This window comes from Anolis carolinensis, unplaced genomic scaffold, assembly GCF_035594765.1.
Source record: "Anolis carolinensis isolate JA03-04 unplaced genomic scaffold, rAnoCar3.1.pri scaffold_12, whole genome shotgun sequence".
In the NCBI taxonomy this organism is placed as follows: domain Eukaryota; kingdom Metazoa; phylum Chordata; class Lepidosauria; order Squamata; family Dactyloidae; genus Anolis; species Anolis carolinensis.
The window spans coordinates 2105421-2128650 of NW_026943823.1; the positions used below are offsets into that span (position 1 = coordinate 2105421).

Here is a 23230-nt window from a genome sequence, read left to right on the forward strand (position 1 = left end):
ATGGGGAGGGGATAATTCTTGCAAAATCCTTGAAAAATTAAATATTTTAGATTCGGCACAAAAGTTAGATTCCACTTCTTAGACTTTTCTTTACTCTGTTTTTTTTTCAGCTTCAGTGGCTTTCTCGACTTCATCAGCAATAAAGAAGCACTCACTCTAGGCCGCCTTTGTGGCATTTTCCTATTTCTTTTACTGCATTATGGCAAAGCCAGAAAACAACCCTAAAAGCAAAGAAATGCTGTTGTGCACACTAAAACACGCTCGCCGGCCAGCTCGGATGTAACTCAGGTCTGATTTATAGTTTTTCCAATATATGCAGCCCAGCATGAGGCTTTTTCAGGATCTCTGGGTAGGAAAGTCAACGGCGCAACCAGGGTTTTTAAATAAATTGCTTCCCAGAGTTAGTTTCCAATCAGCCCTTAATGCGGCCGTTAAAAAGAATCATTTGGATGCCAAACAGGAAGGAAAGTTTAGAGAACAAGATGAAGAGGAAGGCGCCCCAAGGAAAAGTCGGCAAACAAACTTGTTGTATGCTCTACTATGCTTTTCCGTTTGGAATCTATAAATGCAATCTTTCATCCAGCAACAAAACTAAACTTAGAAACTCACTAGCTGTGCCCGGCCACGCGTTGCTGTGGCGAAGTCTGGTGGTCTGGGAAAGAAAGTATTGAGGAATTGGTGGTAGTTAAGGTCAAGGGTAAAGGTTTTCCCCTGATATTAAGTCCATTATAAATGGGTTATATAGCTGTGTGGAAGGGCCTTGAGTCTACACTGCCATATAATCCAGTTAAAATCAGATAATCTGTATTTTATAGGCAGTGTGGAAGAGGCCTAAGTGAGGCCTAACTCTGCCTGTCCCCTGGGTGAGTGGGTTGCTAGGAGACCAAGTGGGCGGAGCTTAGCCTTCTAACTGGCAGCAATTGGATAAAAACAATTATTCCTCTCCCTCTAATTAGGACTTTATTTTTCTTTTCTTTTTGTTGTATCAACCTAGAGGCGTGGATGATGGGTTGTGTTGTCAATTTTCGAGGTTGTGGGGTGTTTAGTTTTGTTGTTTTGGCGGTCGCCAGGATTCCATCACTCTTTTATAGATATAGAAAAGAGAGAAAATGAAAATTGATGCTGAGTACAAGGAAAAACTATAAACCTCGAGGCTATTAACAGTCACGTTTATGGAAACAATTCTGTCTCCTGATTCTATCTCTTCTCTGTCGTTATCTTGAATTATGGAAAATGCCATTTTTAGTTAGTACTAGCTGTGCCCGGCCACGCATTGCTGTGGCGTATGGGAATCCTTTGTTAGCCAGGTGGAATAGCAGTGAATAGCCTTGTAGCCTCAAAACCTGGCTGTTTTCCTCTTATGGGAATCCTTGTTTGGTGAGCTGGAATGCAACGGAATAATCTTGCTGCTTGGAAGCCTGGGAAATTGCGTTCTAGGGGAATGTTTTTTTGGGCTGATTGAATTGCAATGAATAGCCTCACTGCTTCAAAGCCTGGCTGCTTACTACCTAGGGGAATCTTTGATTAGTCAGCTTCAATAGTACAGAGTAGTATCACTGCTTCAAAGCCTGGCCACCTTCTACCAAGTTTAATCCTTTGTTGGTCTGGTTAAATTGCACTGAATAGCCTTGCAGCTTCAATGCCTGGCTGTGTTTTTGTATTAATCATTATTTTATAATACATAATCATAGTTACATTTCCCTTTTCCATTCCCTTCTCCCTCCCCCTCCCTGTTGACAACTTAAACCTTATTTTCTTGTTACATGAACCTTCTTTCCATTCTTTCCAATTTTTGGAAATAACCACCGCAGTAGCATCTGTTCATGGCTTGAATTTATAGCAAGGAAATCCACTTAGCTCCTTAAGAATAATTATTTGCCGTGGCCAACATTTTCTTCGGAAAACAAAGCAACCCAATTGCATTTCAGGAAATCTTCAGCAAAGAGTGGCTTTTGCGGATGGATGTGTGTCATCTTCGGGCTGCTGCCAAGACTTTTGTCTGCTGCATCGCCATCTGTGAGTCAACGTTTTCGAGTCTCACTCGGATCGATCAGCTGCAGAGACTTGCCATGACTCAGAGGTATTTAGCAAATTCTTGCATTTGCAAAAGCAAAGGCGGCTAACCTTAGTTCTGATCAGTTTTGACATCTCAGTAGTTTAATTCCAGGGAAAAAACAAAAACTGCATTGGTTCAAAACATGGGTTTTAGATGCTCTGCGTTCTTTATGTCTCCGAAAGGGCACATTGTGAGCATTGCCATTCAGAAAATCTGCCTTGCTGATTTGTCAAGCAGTTGGGTAAGTTTACAAAATGAAATGTGCAACGCAGGCAATATTTCAGAAAGTCAAGGGCCCGCTCTGTTTGACTTCAATAAGAAAAATACTCATGCTGTTGTCAGCATCACTCTTCCTAAATGTTTGCGCGGCAATATGCTCTAAGTATTCTTTTGTGTTAAACTGAATGAAGTTTGTGGTTTGCCTTTTGTGGATTTGGTTATTCACTGACTTGATTAAAATGTTATCTCTAGGGTTGCCATCTACATTAGAGAATTAAAGGTCTTTGATGCCACTTTAACCCTCATGGCTCCATGCGATAGGATCTTGGGAGTTGTCATTTGACAAGGTCTTTAGTCTTTTCTGGAGACCTCGGTGGTGCAGAGGGTTAATAATAATAATAATAATAATAATAATAATAATAATAATAACAACAACAACTGCAAAAGGCCACCCTACTGGGATCTGCACACATCATCCGAAAATACATCACACATTCCTAGACACTTGGGAAGTGTTCGACTTGTGATTTTGTGATACGAAATCCAGCATATCTATCTTGTTTGCTGTGTCATAATAAAATAATAATAATAATAATAAACTTTATTTTTATTCCGCCCTATCTCCCCAAGGGGAGAACTGCTGAACTGCTGAGCTGTTGAACTTGCTGATTGAAAGGTCGGTGGTTCGAATCCGGGGAGCGGAGTGAGCTCCTGCTGTTAGCCCCAGCTTCTGTCAACCCAGCAGTTTGAAAACATGCAAACGTGAGTAGATCAATAGGTACCGCTCCAACGGGAAGGTAACTATGCTCTATGCAGTCATGCTGGCTATAGGACCTTGGAGGTGTCTATGGACAACGCCGACTCTTCGGCTTAGAAATGGAGATAAGCATCAACCCCCAGATTCGGACACAACTAGACTTAATGTCAGTGCAAATCCTTTACCTTAGTTTTTTCTGCCAAATAGTACTGGTGCCTTCCCAAACTACATTTTCCAGAATCCCCTGCAGCGTGGATGGATTGGACAGAGAGGCCAAAGTGGAAGGATTCTTGAAAGTGAAAAGTTTCCTGGGAAAGTTTTCCTGGTTCTATTCAAAAGGTCTGGAATACAATTATGGAATGAAATCATGGACCAAAGTCTGACGCTTCTTGCTCAGAGGATTGTTGTGATTTTTCCGGGCTGTATGGCCATGTTCCAGAAGCATTCTCTCCTGACATTTCGTGCACATCTATGGCAGGCATCCTCTGAGGTTGTGAGGTATATTAGAAAAACTAAGCAAGGAAGGTTTATATATCTGTGGAAGGTCCAGGTTTGGAGGAAGAAATTTTCCATGAACAGGGAACAAGCCTTCAGCCACGAATGCAGTTTGGCCATGTAAACATGTTAGTGTTATTGGCTTCCCTGTCACCATCTGGATGGAAATGGCATGGCCTGCAGTGCCCATGCTGATTTGACACTCTGAAAATTCTATAAAACACCTCTTTGGGATCTTTCTGAAAGAAAAAGTCATTTGACAATTCAAGATTTTTATGACAGCGTAATTAGAGTTTGTGCGTGGCCGTAAAAACCCAATTTGCAGCAAAGATGGCTAAGCTGATTTAGGGCCAGATCTGAACTTCCTATTTATCCTTTAATCCAAGTCCTATTGATTTCACTGCCCAGCTTTGAAGTTTTTAGCTAGGATCTCAATGGAACAGCTGCTGGGTGATGGCTTGCTTATTTGTTTGCTTTGTTTGTTTTCCCTTTCTTACTGCAAATGGAGTTTCTGAAGGAGCAAATGTGGATCAAGGATGCTCTGTGAGCGTTGGGTGTAAGTGGCCTCTGAAGCCAACTGTAGCATTTACTGAATGCACGAACGAAAGCAAATCTGTCACTTCGTTCTGTGCATTTTCCATTTCAACAGGCCGGGCTGTGGCGCAGGTGGTTAGCAGCCAGCTGCAATAAATCACTACTGACCGAGAAGTCATGAGTTCGAAGCCAGCCCACATCTGATTGAGCGCCCAACCATTAAAAATAGCCTAGCTCATTGTTGACTTAAGCAACCCGAAAGGCAGTTGCATCTGTCAAGTAGGAAATTTAGGTACAGCTTTATGCGGGGAGGCTAATTTAGCTATTTTATGATACCATAAAAAGGTCCAGCAGCGTGTGGAAGAATGAGGAAGTACTCCATCAAGGACTCGGTGTCAGAGTGGATTTCCAGAATTGAGCATACCTACATGAAGCCAGAAGCTGGAAAATGTTAAATTGCCTCTGTGTCTCTGTCTCTGTCTGTATGTCATATGTCTAATGGAATTGAATGTTTGCCATGTATATGTACATTGTGATCCACCCTGAGTCTCCTTTGGGGTGAGAAAGAAGGACTGAATATAAATACTATAAATAAATATAAATAGTATAAGTAAATAAATAAATGAATAAATAAAGTATTCTCTGCTGATGAGTCTTCTCCAGCTGGACTCTTGTTGTGAGTCCTGATCTAATTGATACGGCTTCCAAAAAGTACGGGATTTCTTTTGCAAATTTTCACTTTTCTCTGTCGTTTTAATAAAAGGAAAAGGGCCAAGCCTGAATGGACTCAGACTCTTGGAACCAGGACCTGGATCGTCATCAAGCTCTAATCAGGTTTTGCGAGCATATTCCTCAGGGAATAAATCCAACAACTTTGCTTATTGTGTGGCTTTAACACGGAGTCCCTGTCCCAAAATGACTGCACGAAGTGCCTGTTATAATGTCTGTGTTGCGATGATCCGCTCACGGTGACAGCGCTCAAAAGAACCAGCAGGACTTGCTAATTTGACTCTGCTGCGAATGTAAATGCTGGCTGGAAATAAGGTTCATTATTCTGCCGTGTTCACAAGAGTGGCATGCAATCAGGCCCTAGCAACGGGGAGCAAAGAAAGCCAAATCCCATCTTAGGTGAGACAAATAGAATTAAATAGTCTCCCCTGCATATTTTTAGCTTAATTTTGCTAAATCTGGTAAGAATCTAAATTTGGCTTTCAATGTGCTGAAAAATACAGCTCTCTTTAGACATTTGTCTCCATATATTTCTAACGTTTACTTGATTTTGCAGTTGGTAGCGCAGCTGGTTAAACTGCTAGCTGCAGGAAATCTTTGGCAGTTCAAGGCAATGAGTTGGGGTGAGCTCCCGACTGTCAGCCCTAGCTTCTGCCAACCTAGCAGTTCAAAAGCATGCAATGTGAGTAGATCAATAGGTACCACCTTGGCGGGAAGGTAAAAGGGCGCCCTGTGAAAGTATGCAAAACATGCTGACAACAGATCAGAGATATCTAGGAATAACAAGCTATTCAGTGAGTCTAATTGAGACTAATAAATAGAATCCAGATTCTAGAATCCAGAATCCAGGGGGTGGGTCATCCTCACGTTGTCCTGTCATAAAGACAGGGCTGCTCACCCCATCCTTATGCTGAGAACAAAATGAGACATCATCATCATCATCATCATCATTATTATTATTATTATTATTATTATTATTATTATTATTATTATTATTTATCTCACTTTTCTCCTGAATCAGGACATGCAGTGATTGTCCCAATCCTCCACTCCAATAATCCTCCTTAATCTTTGGGCTGTCCTCTCAGCATTATGCTGGAAGGAGAGCGGGAAAGGCGATGTCCAAGAGAGCTCTGGAGGACTCTCGAATGCTCCATGCCTTTCTTGAGCCATCCTCCTGGCAGAAGAACAGGGCTGCTCATACTGTCTTTTTGCTGGGAGGAGGAAGAGATATGTGGTGGCTGAGAGCGCTTCAGAGGGCTCTCAAATGCTCCGTGCCTTCCTTGAACTGTCCTCCTGGCAGAAAGACAGGGCTGCTCGTATTGTCTTTATTCTGGGAGGAGGAAGAGACACGGGGTGGCTGAGAGCACTCCAAAGGGCTCTCTGCTGTTCCGTGCCTTCCTTGAACCATCCTCCTGGCAGAAGGACAGGGCCGCTCGTACTAGTTTTATGCTGGGAGGAGGAAGAGACACGTGGGGGCTGAGAGCACTCTAGAGGGCTCTCAAATGCTCCGTGCCTTCCTCAAGGCATCCTCCCGGCAGAAGGGCAGGGCCGCTTGTATTGTCTTCATGCTGGGAGGAGGAGGAGACACGTGGTGGCTGAGAGCACTCCAAAGGGCTCTCAAATGCTCTGTGCCTTCCTTGAACTGTCCTCCCGGCAGAAGGATAGGTCTGCTCATATTGTCTTTATGCTGGGAGGAGGAGGAGACACGTGGTGGCTGAGAGCACTCCAGAGGACTCTCTGTTGCCGTGCGCCTTCCTCCCCCGTCCTTTCTGCATAAGGATGTGGTGGGCCACCGAATCCTTATGCCGAGAGGACAGGGGAAAATGAAGAGGGCCTGAGGTAAGCACCCAAGGGTTGCATCTGGCCCCTGGGCCTTAGTATGCCCAAACCGGCTTTTCAGTGTTGCAGAACTAATGTTGTTTTTACAGCGGGAACTGGGTGAGAATAGTTCTCATCCAATGAAGCTAACAGGAGAAGAAACCAGTAGAATGAAGCTTCCTTTGTTGCCTGAGCATCTCAGGCTCTTGCAAGGCAAAAGGGAGTCGGGGATTTCATGGATCTGGGCAGAGGACAAAACAGTGGCATTGCTCCGGTGTCCAGGCAAGTGGAGCAGATAATAACCCATTCAGGAAAAAATGCTGCAAAACTCTGGCCATTGCCTCCTTTGATAAAAGCCTTGCATGTACAGATAGGGACGCTTCGTTGCAGGCCAAAGCAATTCATCACGAACTGAAAAGATGTTCTTCCACATCAACAATTGTTCCAATTTCCGAGCTCGTTCAAGCATTTTCCCGTTTCGCGTTGAAGGAGTTTGTGAATGCCAGCCGAAGCGGTAGGTAGGTGGGGTCTGGGTTGTGTTTTTGTTTTTCGGTTTGATGGATAGACTCGGGTTGAGCAATTCATTTCAAAGAGGATGCCTCACTTCCAACACTCTTTACATAGCACATGACCCACAAACACAGAAGTTCGGAAAGGAGTGACAGCAGCAAATTAATTGCCCTGGAGCAGAATGCCGGGGCATTGGGAATAGAAGAGGCTTTGTTGGGGATTCTCTTAGGGCAGCACTGCCTTGTTTCATTCACTCCCGAGCAGCAGGTCTTTCTGAAGATCGATAAGCAGGGCAGCGATGCCTTAAGAATATTGAGCAGAGAATTTTAAGTATACTGGTGAACGACAAGTTCCAGAATTCCTTAGGCTAGGCTACAGCCATGATAGCTGAAGTGGTAGGTAAAGGTAAAGGTAAAGGTAAAGATAAAGGTTAGGGTTAGGGTTAGGGTACGGGTACGGGTATGGGTTCAGGTACAGGTTCAGGTAAAGGTAAAGGTAAGGGTTAGGGTTCAAATTCGGGTATGAGTACAGGTACGGGTTCGGGTTCGGGTATGGGTATGGATACGGGTATGAGTTCAGGTATGGGTATGGATACGGGTATGAGTTCAGGTTCAGGTAAAGGTAAGGGTAAGGGTTAGGGTTAGGGTTAGGTTTAGGTTTAGGGTTTTGGTTTGGGTTTTGGTTTGGGTTTGGGTACGGGTTTGGGTACAGGTTTAGGTACAGGTTCAGGTACACATACAGGTAAAGGTGAGGGTAAGGGTTAGGGTTAGGGTATGGGTGCGGGTACAGGTTCAAGTACAGGTTCAGGTATATGGTGGTTGATTGATATTATTACTGTTATACTAACTCTTGTTTTATTGTCTTACTGTGTTTTTATTTTTATTGTATATTGTTCAATGTATATATGCTGTTGTTATTGTAAATTGTGCTTGCCCCATGTGAGCCGCCCCGAGTCCCCATGGGGAGATGGTGGCAGGGTATAAATAAAGTTTTATTATTATTATTATTATTATTATTATTATTATTATTATTATTATTCAGGTACAGGTACAGGTAAGGGTAAGGGTTAAGGTTAGGTTAGGGTTAGGGTTAGAGTTCAGGTTCGGGTTCAGGTTCGGGTTCGGGTTAGGGTTTGGGTATGGGTATGGGTTCGGGTACAGGTTCAAGTACAGGTTCAGGTACAGGTACAGGTAAGGGTAAGGGTTAGGGTTAGGGTTAGGGTTCGGGTTCGGGTAGAGGTACGGGTACGGGTTTGGGTTTGGGTATGGGTACCGGTACGGGTACAGGTACAGGTACAGGTACAGGTACAGGTACAGGTAAAGGTAACAGTTTTCCCCTGACATTAAATCTAGTTGTGTCCATTTCTTGGGGTTGGTGCTCATCTGAAGAGCCGGCATTGTCCATAGACATCTCCCAGGTCACGTGGCCAGCATGATTGCATGGAGTGCCATTACCTTCCCACCAGAGCAGTACCTATTGATCTACTCATATTTGCATGTTTTCGAACTGCTAGGTTGGCAGAAGCTGGGGCTAACAATGGGAGCTCACTCCGCTCCCTGGATTCGAACCACCAAGCTTTCAGTCAGCAAGTTCAGCTGCTCAGCGGTTTAATCTACTTCACCACCGAGGGCTCCAAAGTGGTAGCAAACTGATTTAAGTGCATGTTGCAGATATACCTTTGGTCATAAAGCTGTAGTTAGCAGACCCCGTTCATCTCTACTTAATAAATGCTTCCTCTTCATTCTTCCCTGTGATTCTGGTGCTGGACGGCCAGTGTTTGGACAAAACCGTCCCTTTTAGAGACAGAAGAAGCCTGCCTGGCATAATGAAATGCAGAGTTTCCTGGAGAGGTAAGGCTGGCGAAGGAGAGGGACAATGCCTGCGTCATAAATAAAAAAGCATTGAAGAAAATGTCACAACTTCATCCTACCAGCCTATCACATTGTCATGGCAACGTGACTCCTAGCATTTTCCTTTTTTTAAAAAAGAAGGAGCATTAAAAGCAGAAAGTGAGGAGCCAACTCGTTCCGCAATGTGACAACCATCCTGCAAAGCCGACGTTGAGACAACACGGTAATTCTAACAAAATGCAACAAGATCTTTGCTACCCAGAGGAGGAGGAGGAGGAGGTTTTGCATAATATCATCAGCGATATGTATCATCTTACAGATGGAGCTCTTTGTCTCGCTGGGGACCGAAGCGTAAACATTCAGAGATGAGTCAGGACGTCGGATTCGTTTATAGACTTCTGCAAGAACTTGGCTTTTTGAAAGAACGGTTCTGAACCTGGTCAGAATTGTTCATGTTCCAGAGAACCGAGACTGATATTAGAGAGAATTAAACAATCAAAAACTCTAAAATTGCAACAGTAAATAAAGAACAACACTCTGCAAACAGAGGAATTCCAGACAGGGCCTGCTAACACTTCCGAACAAAGGATTCCCCCAGGCAGGAAGAAGCTAGGTCTTGAAACTGGCAAGGCCATCAGTGCTAATCAAGGCCATTTAATGCTAACAAAGGTGATTAATTACAACATTCACATCTGCCTCCAACAGACAAGAGTTCTTTTTCCCATTTTGGACCTTCCACAGATATATAAACCTCCCTTGCTTAGTTTCCAATATACCTCGCAACCTCTAGGGATGCCTGCCATAGATATGGGTGAAACATCAGGAGAGAATGCTTCTGGAATATAGCCATACGGCCCAGAAAACACACAACAACCCAATCCCTATATTTGCCTCCTAAATGAACACCATAAGCCGCTAAAGCCCCAAGAAAATTTGGAGCATCCCTACTTTTGCTAGTCAAGGCATTGGCATCTCAGGCTCATCCTCTGTTTGGATATCAGCCAGCAAGCCAATGCCTTAAATAAAGAAATAGCATTCTAAGGTCTACAAAGATGCTTGCAGGGACACCTCAGCAAGCAAGAGTCCAAAAGTGGCAGGCTAAAACCCGGAACCTAAATCAGTGGCTGAGACTGGATGAGAAACTCCCTCCTGGGCGCACAGAAGACTGGGCGACTTTTTACCCAAATCCTAGTTTTGTTTACCCAGATTATTCCCATAACCAAATATAAAGAGCTGATCCTGAGTTAGTTCCAAGACTCCTGCTTTACCTGTGTGACATGAAAAACCCACCTTTATGACATCTCAAGGGTCGTTTTCTACGATAATCTCTCAAGAGCTCAAGGAATGTAAAGCTGGAAGTCTGGTAACCGTTGGTCAATAGAAAGAAGACTTTTGTCCAGACAAGGTCAGAACAAGGAATTTGAGCGAGGTCTGGCCAAACCAGCGGCTTCTCAATTCCTACAAATGCCAGAGTTGTACTCTTGGTTTCATTTCATAACCTTTGCTTCGTGAAAGCTAGAAAACCAGCGGTATGCTGAATTCCCTGACAGTACAATATATAGAAACTACTCTTCCAATTGACAAAACGGTGCCCAATTTTGAGCCTCACCTTTCCTGCAAAAGTTTACTTCTCCTCCTTCTCTTTTCCCCAGAGTAAAAATGCGGTTAGGTTTTTGTTTACAAAAACAGATGGCAAACAACTTAGCCGTTGCCTTCTTCATGTGGCAACATGTTTGCAGATGTGGATGTGCTTAAAGTGCATGCAAGTTAGCCGAGCTAATGAGCCTTGGCGAGCTTAATTTAAATCAATAGTAAGTTTAGTAAGCAGTAAACAAATTTGCTCAGCAAACAAGAGCCGCAGTGGCAGCAAGAAAAGGAAAATAATATTAGGAAGGTGAGCGCAGACATCGGAAAGGACAGAGGAACATGTCCCAAATCTTGGGAAAATGCCAAACATAAGCATGTGTGTTATTGATGCCATGCTTCTGAGGTTGTTCCAAGGAACCAACTGTCAATGCTTATTCCAGAATTTTGAGAGTTTTTCTTGGATAAATATCATGAAACACAGAGAATAATACAGAGTAGATAATACGTGTAGTCAACAAACCTGCAGTCCATGGTAACTTTGGCTGGCTATGAATGATCAACTCACTTGGACACTATTTTGATGCAGGAATGACTAAGCCAGGATACAATAATTTATGGATTTATTAAGTCGCTCTCTGGTTTGTTTTCTCTTCTGTCTCCACCCAAATAACAAAGAAAGTAAACAAGAACAAACTTTGGGTCCTCCTTCTGTTGGAGACTAGCCCGGAGGGGAAGTAAAGGAGAGAATTCCAAGAGAGCAATAAAACAAGCTTTAACAAAGCTGATGATAAGGCAAACAGCCATAGGCACCCACTCTAGTGGGTCCATATTATGCAAATGGCTGTCGCAACATGTGCATAGCAAACACAGAATTTTATATCTCGGCTTATCTAAAATTGACCAATGGCTGAGGGTCTTCCTCACCTTCCACACCCACTTTGGCATAAGTGACACCTGTGACCTCACTTGTTGATTTCAAGCTAACTTTTGGTCTTGGAACATTCTGGAAAAAGGCACCAGCTCACAGGAAGGGAGAGGCATATGCACATAGGCAATAGCTTACTATTTTTCTGGCTTATGGTCCCTACACTTCTACAACGTGAAAAAATAATGAACCACAGAAGAGAAATGGAGCTGTGCTCTGATAAGACAACAAGTCAGGGAAAGAAATCATGCTCCCCAGATACTATTGGACTGTAGGTCATAGCATTTTGCATTATTGATTCTTCTGGTCAGGACATCTGGAAGTTGTAGGAGAAATACATCTGGAGGGATACATGATTCCAACCCTTGCCACACATCAAGGTGAAATGATGTGGTTTGGTGGACCTCTCCTGTGAAAGGATCACATCTCTGGAACATGGCCATACAGCCCGGAAAAAGCACAACAACTCAGATCGTATCTCATCACTTGTTCATGATAGGACAGGGTTCCTCCTCTCGTATCATGTCGTGTGAACTTACTCATTGGGCTAAAACAACACACGCTGAGAAATGTGATGAGAAGGGGCTCATTTCTGCTTTCACATTTTTCTGAACTCCTATTGCTAAGGTCAACCTGTGAATTGATGGACTGACAATTGATTCAATGAGTGCACTCCATTAGGTGTAGAATCCTAGCAGTTGCAACAAATTGAGACAGAGATGGGATTCTAGGAATGCATCTACACTGTAGAATCAGTGTAGCTTGACACCACTTTGATGGCTATGGCTTAGTGTTATGGCTTCCTGAGATACCAGTTATCTTTGGAAGAGAAGGCTAAAGATCTTTTGAAAATGCAGCTCCCATTTTTCCACAGTAAGGAGTCATGGCAATTGCGAGGGCTATCCAGAAAGTAGATTACGTTTTGGAATTTAAAATGAACAAAGTATAGGAGAAAACATTTACCATATGCAGTTGAAAGCCAAATTCCACTTCTCAACATAGTCGCCATTCAAATCTAGGCACTTATCATAGAAATGAATGAGCTTGGCAACTCCTTCCCCACAAAACTCTGCCACTTGCGTCCTCAACGCAGCGTTTTGGCAACGATGCGCAGCTGCGGGAAGGGGTGACTGGCTGGTTGAGGATGCAAGTGGCAGAGTTTGGTGGGGAAGGAGTTGCCAAGCTCATTCATCGACATGATAAGTGCCTAGATTTGAATGGCGACTATGTTGAGAAGTGGTATTTGAGTCTGGCTTTCAACTGCATATGGTAAATGTTTTCTCCTATACTTTGTTCATTTTTAATTCCAAAACTTTCTGGATAACCCTCGCAAAATGGTGTCAGTCTGCATTAATTCTATAGTGTAGATGCCAGGATGATCAAAATCTTTTCCTTCCTTCCTTCCTTCCCTCCTTCCCACTGTAATCTTGTCTCTTAAGACCAGAATCATGTTGGTCGAGGATGATGGGATTTCATCCTCCCCTTCCAGAGGGTACCAAGCCAGGGAAGCCTGCTCAAACAGTAGGTTGCTATATTTGTGTGAGATTGTCCTCTGATGCTTGATACAATAGGCAAATCAAGACAGCAAACAATGTCTTCTTATTTGAAAGCGGATGACAAAAATAGGTCTCAGAGGCTACCATGCCAACGCACTTTTATTTGTTTTTTTGCAGACATGATTCTCCACAACCTTCAGTGTGATTATGTTCCATTTAACAAAGCTCTTCATCTTGAACTTCCATTTCAAGGTGAAGGTAAACAGAGCTTTTAGCGTTGAGATAGCCGCTCTATTAATTGACTGAACTCCAAAGCCCTTTGGAGGTCAAGTGGAGCTGCCGAGGCTCTTTTCAGCATTTCCTTTTGAGGGCTTTGTTTTTGCTGATAACAACACGGAGTAGTTTCACCAATAAAGTGGAAAATGCTGTTTTCAATGAAACATATACACTGTTAAAATATGTCTGGACACTTTCCTCTACCACTTGGGTCAAGTATATGCCGAGAACCTCAGGATGATGAAGGCAGCAGCATTTAAGAAACACAGAATACTATTTGAGAACACAAAAATGCTGGACCATTCCAACAACTATCATGTCAGACTACACAGAGAAGCCATTGAAATCCACAAGCATGTGGACAACTTTAACAGAAAGGAAGAAACCATGAAAATGAACAAAATCTGGCTACCAGTATTACAAAACTCCAAAATCAAAACAGTAGATGGGAACCAACACAATGAAGGCTTGACTGAACAAAGGATGCCCCCAGGCAAGGGACAAAACATCTCCAATGCTAATTAGGGTGATTAACAGAAACATTAATGCTGGCTCCCAGTGACAAAGGACTCTTGCCACACCTTGGACACAGATATATATTCTTTCCTTTCCTTACTTAGTTTATCCATACCTCACAACCTCTGAGGATGCCTGCCATAGATGTGGGCGAAACGTCAGGAGAGAATGCTTCTGGAACATGGCCACACAGCCCGAAAGACATACAACAACCCCATTTAAGAAACACCTTGGTGGAAGGAGAGCTCGCCCTGGCAACACATTGCAAACATTTTCCACTGATTTCTCCTTTCCTACCAGGGGCGATTCAACCATTAGGCAAGCTAGGCGGTTGCCTGAGGCACCATCCTCTAGGGGGGTGCTGTTGAGGCAACTCTGCCCAGGCGTGGCCTTCTCTCCTGACGTTTCACCCACATCTATGGCAAGCATCCTCAGAGGTTCTGATTCTGTTGGAAGCTAGGTAAGTGGGGTCTATATATCTGTGGAAAGTCTAGGGTGGGAGAAAAAGCTCTTGTCTGTTTGAGGCTAATGTGAATGTTGCAATTGGCCAGCTTGATTAGCATTTAATGGCCTTGCAGATTCAAAGCCTGGCTGCCTCCTCCCTGGGGGCATCCTTGGTTGGGAGATGTTAACTGGCCCTGATTGTTTCCTGTCTGGATTTCCCCTGTTTTCAGAGTGTTGTTATTTAATTTAGGCTTTTCCTTAATCTCTCCTTATTATCCAACATTTTCACTTATCCAATGCTTTTATTTTTCAGTGATTGGTTTTGGGGGGGGGCACCAAAATTCTGTTCGCCTACCCTTGAAAATTACCTTGGGCCGGCCCTGTTTCCTACTATAATTTACCTGGCAACTGGAGAGCCATGGCTCTTGGGGAGGGAGTTCCAGAGCCATGGGGCCACCACCGAAAAGACCTTTTCTTTCTGGTGGTGGGATTGAGAGCTGGGCTTCTCCCAATGATCTCAGGGCTCGTGTGGGCTGGTAGGAGGAGATGTGGTCCTTCAAATAGGCTGGGGGCTGAATGTGTCCCTTGGGGAGGGAGTTCCAGAACCATGGGACCACCACCGAAAAGACCCTTTCTCTTGTCCTCAACAACCATGCTTGTGATGGTGGTGGGACTGAGAAGAGGGCTTCTCCCAATCATCTAGGGGTTTGTGTGGGCTGCTAGGAGGAGATGTGGTCCTTCAAGTAGGCTGGGGGCTGAACGCATCTCCTTGGGGAGGGAGTTACAGAGCCATGGGGCCACCACCGAAAAGGCCCTTTCTTTCTGGTGGTGGGATTGAGAGCTGGGCTTCTCCCAATGATCTCAGGGCTCGTGTGGGCTAGTAGGAGGAGATGGCAACTGGAGAGCCATGGCTCTTGGGGAGGGAGTTCCAGAGCCATGGGGCCACCACCGAAAAGACCCTTTCTTTCTGGTGGTGGGATTGAGAGCTGGGCTTCTCCCAATGATCTCAGGGCTCGTGTGGGCTAGTAGGAGGAGATGAGGTCCTTCAAGTAGTCTGGGGGCTGAACGTGTCCCTTGGGGAGGGAGTTCCAGAACCATGGGGCCACCACCGAAAAGGCCTTTTCTTTCTGGTGGTGGGATTGAGAGCAGGGCTTCTCCCAATGATCTCAGGACTCATGTGGGCTGCTAGGAGGAGATGAGGTCCTTCAAGTAGTCTGGGGGCTGAACGTGTCTCCTCGGGGAGGGAGTTCCAGAGCCATGGGGCCACCACCGAAAAGGCCCTTTCTCTCGTCCCCACCAACCATGCTTGTGACAGAGGCGGAATTGAGAATATGGCCTCCCCCAATGATCACAGGGCTTGTGTGGGCTTGTAGGAGGAGATGCGGTCCTTCAAGTAGGCTGGGTCTGAACCGTTTTGGACTTTACAGGCTAAAGCCAGCACCTTAAATTGTGCCTGGGAACAAACTGTCAGCCAGTGTAGTTGCTTCAGGAGCGAGGTATTTCTTTCTCTATATCCCGCTATCTAAGGGCTCTGTGGAGCACAGTTTGAGAACTGCTTCTGTAGAGAACTGCAACCTCGCATAAAGCATATACAATTGCCGCTGGCTGGAGGGAGAAACAACCCTCAAAAAGATTCCATAGAAACATAAAGATAAAATATCAAAGGAAGTCACAATGGAAATGGAGGCTCACTTAGTCATAGGGAAGGAGAAGCAGTCCTACCCAGTTATATCATTGCCTTGAGATGAGAGAGGAAATATGGACCAAACCGCAGTTATACATATACACATTATATCACATTTCTTTTTTTAAGAAACCCACCTCACCCACGTACATTATCTTGAGCACAGAGTTTGAAAGGTTAGGCTTCAACAGATGACAGAGAGTTGGTTGACAAAAATAAGGCTGTGAGGGTATTATTTAGAGCGGACCTGAACTTTCTTAGAAGATACTTTGGAGACAATTTCTGAAGAATTTTCTCCCCAGACCAGAAATGGCTCCTGAGGAAGATATCCTTCAGACATTTGCGGGAGGGCATAGGATCCATTTTGCATCCTTTAGAGTTCAGAAGAAGACAATTTCCCATTGTAGAGAACCTCATCTTCCACTTGCAGTGGCTACAATGTCAATGGTTGCATCTCACCTGTCATCGCTGCATGGGGTGACCTATATTGCAGCCAATATCCTTTGTGGAAATTACACAGATGGGGAACTGGGGTAAGATACAGTATTTTGCCCAAGGTTATCCAGACACTCCTATAAAACCTTAATGGGATTTTGGTCTCCTTGTTGTTTTGATGCATTTGTTTCACACACATAAACAAACGTGCCATCTGTCAAAAAGATGATCAAGTCGGGCTAGAACATTTTGTTCTCGTCGAAAATGCTACTTTTGGCTGAAAGCAAGCATTTGTTTGCTTTGTAATCACAGATGTCTGGGATACAAAACACACACCAAAAAAAGGCATAAGATGCTTCTTTAATCATAGATGGTTTTGCTTACTATCACCTTATGATCAAGATTTTCCTATGATCTGTTTTGCATTCTCTTCTCCAAATTCTCCCCCTAAATGCTCCTTTTCTGAACTTGTTTCTGAAGGGGAATCTATGAGCGAGGAATATTACATTCTGTTCTGAATATATCCCAGAATCTTAACCCTTACACTCAGCATACATCCTAGGACACAGTTCCCAAAGTGATGACCTTCCTAAGGAAAGCCTTGATGGACTTCAAGCATGGAAGATCTGCTTTGCCAAACCAGATATAAAGGCCATAGAATAAAAGGTCATATTGTCGCACCTCAGGTTAGCTTCACCTTGCTAAATACACCAGGCTGCACACCGGTTGAAGTCTTTGTAGTTTATTAGGAAATAGGAAATAAATAGTTCTTAAAAAGCAAAAGTAAAGTTCCAAAAGATTGTTGCAAAACCAAGGCTATAAAGAATAATCCAAGAAAACATTAGGCATAAAACAAGGTCCCATTAATGCATGACAAAGTCCCACGAACATGAACCCACCAGGGCTGCAAGAGCTTGCTTCTTGATTCAAAGGAGAAGTTGCTTTGACAAAGGTTTCTCTCTCAGCACATTCTTTGAATACCCCTTGCATAGCATGAATGCATTTCTTTGGCCGCTGACCTCCCTCTTGTTTGCTATCCTAACACTCCTGCGAGCCCTGAATTCCAAATGGCCAGCTCGATCCAAAGATTCTGTTTCGTCAAGGCCAGACAACTTGTTAGCATTAGCATCTGTCTGCACGCTATCAGACTATATATATATATATATATATATATATATATATATATATATATAGTTCAAAATAAACTATATTCACTGTAGACTAGAATTATACATCAACACAAGTGGCCATGCAATTCAACAGAGAGCGCTTGCTGCCCATTGAGTCCCCTTTCAAGAACATCTAGGTGTGCTTTTCCATTCAATCAGCCTGATCTCTCCTACCCCGTTATCTTCATCCGGAAGATACAATTTAGTTTATTTTTAACGCCGTATCCATGTGGGTGGGCATAACTGGAGGCTTGCCAGTCCTGGAAACTCTTTGAATACTCATCTCCCAATCAATGGAGAGCCGGGCTCTCGGAAAGATTTCAGCCTCTTCTCCCACTGTGTGCGACGGCAGCGGAGAGCCCGTCCAAAGGAAAATGTAGACAAAGCACAATTCAGAATGGAACTGAAAGAACTGAAAGAAACAAGGTCTATTTATACCTTTTCATCTCTTTCCCGGAGCTTTTTCTGTTGCTCTTGAAAACATTCGGGACATATGAGAAAGTAGATGGCTGAGAGGAGGTTTCATGTGGCCAAACATGTGATGGGATCATTACATGGGAGTTAGACCTTATGCCAGCAAAGAGAGACAGTTTGGTGAATGGATCTACACTGCCATATAATATGGTTTGAATGATCTTATATAGTCAGTGTAGACCAGTGGTCCCCAAGAACTAAAATATGGTCTGCGGCCTCACTGCAATGAAAGCAACTGGTCTCACAAAACCTTCTTATAGTGCCAAGGCAATGGGGATGTCAGAAGTGGAGAGGCTGACTACTCACAAAGGCGTGACAACAAGCCTCCTGTCTGCTGCTTCTCCTCCGATCCACGTGGAGCCTGGAAACGGGGGCACCTTGGTGTCTTAGTTTTTAAACCTGTTCCTGGGGTTCTTTAGAGTGCTGATTCAGAAAACTGCATTGAATAGACCACATCGGCTCTAGATTATTAAATATGGTTTTCTTTGGTTGAGTAGATGGTGAGTACTGGATGGCATATGTTCTGTATCAGAAACTAGAGCTGATGTGGTCTATCCAATGCTGTTTTCTGAATCAGCATTCCAGATAACCAAACTGAATCTAAAGTTGACCAAAAACTGATTGGTAACCCTTTTGGTACTAATGTTAGAGAGTGGTCCCGGGTCAAGTGGTCTCTGGTCAACATGGTCCCTGGTCAAGTGGTCCCTGATCAGAGTGGTTCCTGGTCAGAGTGGTCCCTGATCAGAGTGGTTCCTGGTCAGAGTGGTTCCTGGTCAGAGTGGTCCCTGGTCAACATGGTCCCTGGTCAACGTGGTCTCTGGTCAACATGGTCCCTGGTCAAGTGGTCCCTGATCAGAGTGGTTCCTGGTCAGAGTGGTCCCTGATCAGAGTGGTTCCTGGTCAGAGTGGTCCCTGGTCAACGTGGTCCCTGGTCAACGTGGTCCCTGCTCAATGTGGTCCCTAGTCAACATAGTCCCTGGTCAGAGTGGTCCCTGGTCAAAAAAAGGTTGGGAACCACTGGCATAAACTCATATGATGCAATTCAAACTTAGGCCACAATAGGAATGTTCCACTTTTAGCACAACACAACAAATTTGAAAAAGCTGGAGCAAATGACATGTTCAAAGGCATCTTAGTCATCAGCTTCAGGATCAAATCTCTCAAGACAAAAGAGTCTCCATGGCTTTTCAGTGAGAAGAATTGCTTGCTAGTAGTAATTAAAAATTTTTGGAATATGGTTTTTAATTTTTTTTTAGGTGTCCAGAAACTCTGCTGGGAAGAATCCCAAGCCAATTAATTTTTTTGTAGTCTCTGATTTATTCTGCACATAATTAACATATGGTTGTTTGCACTGAAAACAGAATTTTCTGTGCAGAAAACAGCACTTTACACAAATTAAGTTATTACATATTGTTGGAGACTTGTTCGGCACACAATTAGCAGAAAATATGATTTTCTGCCTTGAAAAATTATTGTAGTATTGTTAACGTAAAACAAACATATGCACATTTTGCAAAAAAAAAAAAAAAAAGTGGAGACTTTTGATCCAAAGCATTTTGCATAACGAATATCTGAGATATTAATAACATTCGTAAAATAATATAATAGAGAAGGATACGATTGAGAAGCTGAGACATCTTAGGGCTGCTTTGGGGGAAGGAAAAGGATCGCATTTGTATTTATTCAGGAGGCAGTCTTTCTGAAGCCAACTGTGATGAACACATTTTCCAAGGAATGAACTCCGTAGGGTTTCTCTTGCATCAAATTCTCTCCTTTTCCCTTTCATCTCGAGGGCATTAGCAACATTTGCTTTCCCAAATAGCCTTATAAAATTGCCTGCTGGAAACGAGAGGAAAGAATATTGAATTTGTGTGATGTTTTGGGAAATGTACTTCTTTGTTCTTCGCTGTGTAGCCCTTGAGAAGCAGGCCTCCAAGGCAATCTATTGCAAGTGATGTTAGAAATGAACCCAGGTGATGTACAGGCCCCAAATCACATGCCCGGAAAGCTTGAAAGTGGCCAGAATCAAACGCAAACACACTGATATTTAGTCACTGGACACATTGGTTTAGGAGCAGAGTGGCCATGGGAGTTAAAAGTGGGATAAAACAGGTATACCATATATACTCGAGTATAAGCCGACCCTAATATAAGCCAAGGCACTTAATTTTACCACAAAAAACTGGGGAAACTTATTGACTCGAACATAAGGTGGAAAATGCAGCAACTACTGGTATATTTCAAAATGAAAATAGATCCCAATTAAATTATTTTGAGGCATCAGTAGGTTAAAGGTTTTTGAATATTTACCGTGTTTCAAAGAAAAACAATAAACTAGCTCCGTAAGTGGAAAAGTAGGGTCAACAAAAACAATATGGTATTAACAATAACAAAAGATCTCAGCCGGCATTTGGAAACGATAGACATTGACAAAATCACGATCTGCCAACTGCAAAAGGCCACCTTGCTGGGATCTGCGCGCATCATCTGAAAATACATCACACAGTCCTAGACACTTGGGAAGTGTTCGACTTGTGATTTTGTGATACGAAATCTATGTTGTTTGCTGTGTGATACAATTAATAACAACAACAACAACAACAACAACAACAACAACAACAACAACTTCATTTGTATCCTGTCCTATCTCCCCGTGGGGACTCAGGCCAGCTTCCAACATAGTAACAGGCAAACATTCAATGCCTACATAAACAATGTAGAGCTAGATAGAGATCTATAATTATATATACTAATTTCACATATGCATTTCTCCCTGAAACGTTTGCAAATCCTCTCTCTATATATGTGCATTTCCCTCCTGCAATATTTGCAAGCCCTATATATCTAAATTCATACCTATCTATCTAAACACCTCTCTATATATAGATAATTATATCTGTCTAGGATTTGCAAAGACTTGCAAACATGTGAGGTGAAAATTCATATATAAAAATAATGTAGATAGATACAGATATACAGTTACATAGAAATCTCTAGATATATAGGATTTGCAAAGATTTGCAAACATATGAGGGGAAAATTCATATATAAAAATAATGTAGATAGATAGATAAATAGATAGATACAGATATAAAAGGTACATAGGGATTGCAAAGGTTTGCAAGGGGAAATGCCTACATATCTGTAGCAGAGATTAACAAATATTTCAGGGGAAAATGCTTTTATAAGATTAATGGATATATATATATATATATATATATATATATATATATATATATATTCTTCTTCCTGACTTGCAAGGGCTTCTTTCACTTTTCAAAACATTCCCTTGGTTAAGAGCGAGGGAGGCTTTGGAAAAGTAAACACTGATAAGGGAGGGTAAGATGAAAGATAAATAGATCATATATTGCAAGCAACAGCCTCCAGGCTCCTTGACCCAATTATAAGCTGGGGGAGCCTTTTTCAGCTCATAAAAAGGGCTGAAAAACTCAGTATATACAGTAATTGTCTAGTGCAGATACACCGTCATTACTAGCTTCAGTCAGTTTGGGCTTGATCCGTTTCTTGGTTGAAATTCCAGGCCAAGTGTGCAAAACTAGCCTTATGCATGTCTACTCAGAGGTAAGACCTACTGGGTTCAATGTGATTTATTTCCAAGGAAGTGTCTGTAGGAGAGCAGACTACAGCAAAATCTGGAGCTGGGAGCCCAGGAGATTCGCATCTATTTCTACCCGGAGAGAATTGCAGCTTGTTTAGGTACCATCTGCTTTGAAATTACCATTCGCGCGGGGAAGAGATGCCAACACCTCTACGGCTGCCAGGCAGTGTCACTTATAAATCATCATAGTCTCCCTGTGCATGTGGGTTTTTCATTTGGAAAGTTTATCAGATCAAATTGTGAAGTGATAGTGCGAGAGTGTTTCGGTGTTTGTTCCAACTAGTAGAGAAGTTGATTCATGCATATGGTATCCAACTAGGCAGCTGGTATAGTGGCGAAGAGTACAGTTCTGCATACCAGCCTTTGGCCCCAGATTTTAGGACAAACACTCCCATCACCTCAGCCTGTTTGAGCAGGATGGGTACTGTAGTCCAAACCAACAGGAGAGAGATCAATGCTAAATAGCACTATTTCCAGTGGAAAAAAGAGAAGGTGGAAGGATGGGAACAAAACACAAAAATAGCTAAAGTTTGGAAGGCTCACATTACTTTCTCATGGCACATGGTAGGCGATGGTTGTGATAAAGTCCTTATCGCGAGGTGAGTTTATGTATAGTTTCCAAATCACGACCTCTCTGAACTATTGCAAGCTGGATAGGAAGTATCCCAGAAGCAAGAAAATACAATAGAATCCTTTCACAGCAAAAGCATGCTTCAGCCATCTATGCTTCTGCCAACTTTATTTACACACTAAGCTCACTGATTCAGGTTTTCATCCAAAATATCCAGAATCTTTAATCTTTACCGTTATAATATATACAAATGTACAATCAGGATACGCAGATCCACTTTCAGGCTTGTCCTTGCAAATGAACAGAACTTCAGACAGTCACAGACAGATACTCACACTGAGTCATGCAGGAGAGAGAAAGATGGAATCCCTTTCCTCCCTTTTTTATAGCTTCCTGCTGATAGGTCTTCAGTCAGAACTGGCCCTAGGTAATCTGACCTAGTAAGCGAACCTAATTTCGTGTCCCCCCCCCCCCCCGAAATTTTACATACCCTCCCCCCCCCCACACACACACAAATCGGCGGCGGCGGTGCTCTTCCAGGCGATGAGCACGGTCTCCAGCCGCTGTAACCGGCGGAAGGAAGTTTCCTTCCACCAGCTGAGAGCATGCTTCTCACAAGGCCTTGCCCTTCTCACGAGGCCTTCCTGGAGGCCTTGCCCTTCTCTCGATGCCTTGCTCTTCTCGTGAGACCTTCCTGGAGGCCTCACCAGGAAGGCGTTCAGTGGTTTGGCGAGCCGATGGTCCTGTGCTCCACTGCCACTGACGCCGCTGCCACGGGGGTGCCTCAACAGCGCCCCCGGGAACAATGCACCACAAGCGGCCGCTTCATTGGCCTTGGCGGTGGACCGCCTCTGTCATCAGTAAGGAACATCGGCTGATGTAACCCCTTTGCAATACACCTCACAGGGTTATGACTCTGCCATTACCACATCCGCTTAGATATTGCATCATGACATTCACAGTCATTACCCAGATGCTATTTCAATTTCTTTTCTTGGAGTCTTGGAGGTCCATTTTCCAGTTGTCTTGATCAGCCATTATCAAGCCATGGAAATGTCCTTCA

At 43.5% G+C, this 23230-nt stretch overlaps 1 long non-coding RNA gene across 1 annotated transcript; it reads left to right on the top strand.

Moving 5' to 3' along the window:
* Positions 1 to 1681: 1681 nt before the first annotated feature.
* LOC134294106 (uncharacterized) lies at positions 1682 to 4723 on the top strand. Its single transcript, XR_010001085.1, has 2 exons — positions 1682 to 2080; positions 2906 to 4723. It is a non-coding gene; the product is annotated as an uncharacterized LOC134294106 (long non-coding RNA).
* The last annotated feature ends 18507 nt before the right edge of the window (positions 4724 to 23230 follow it).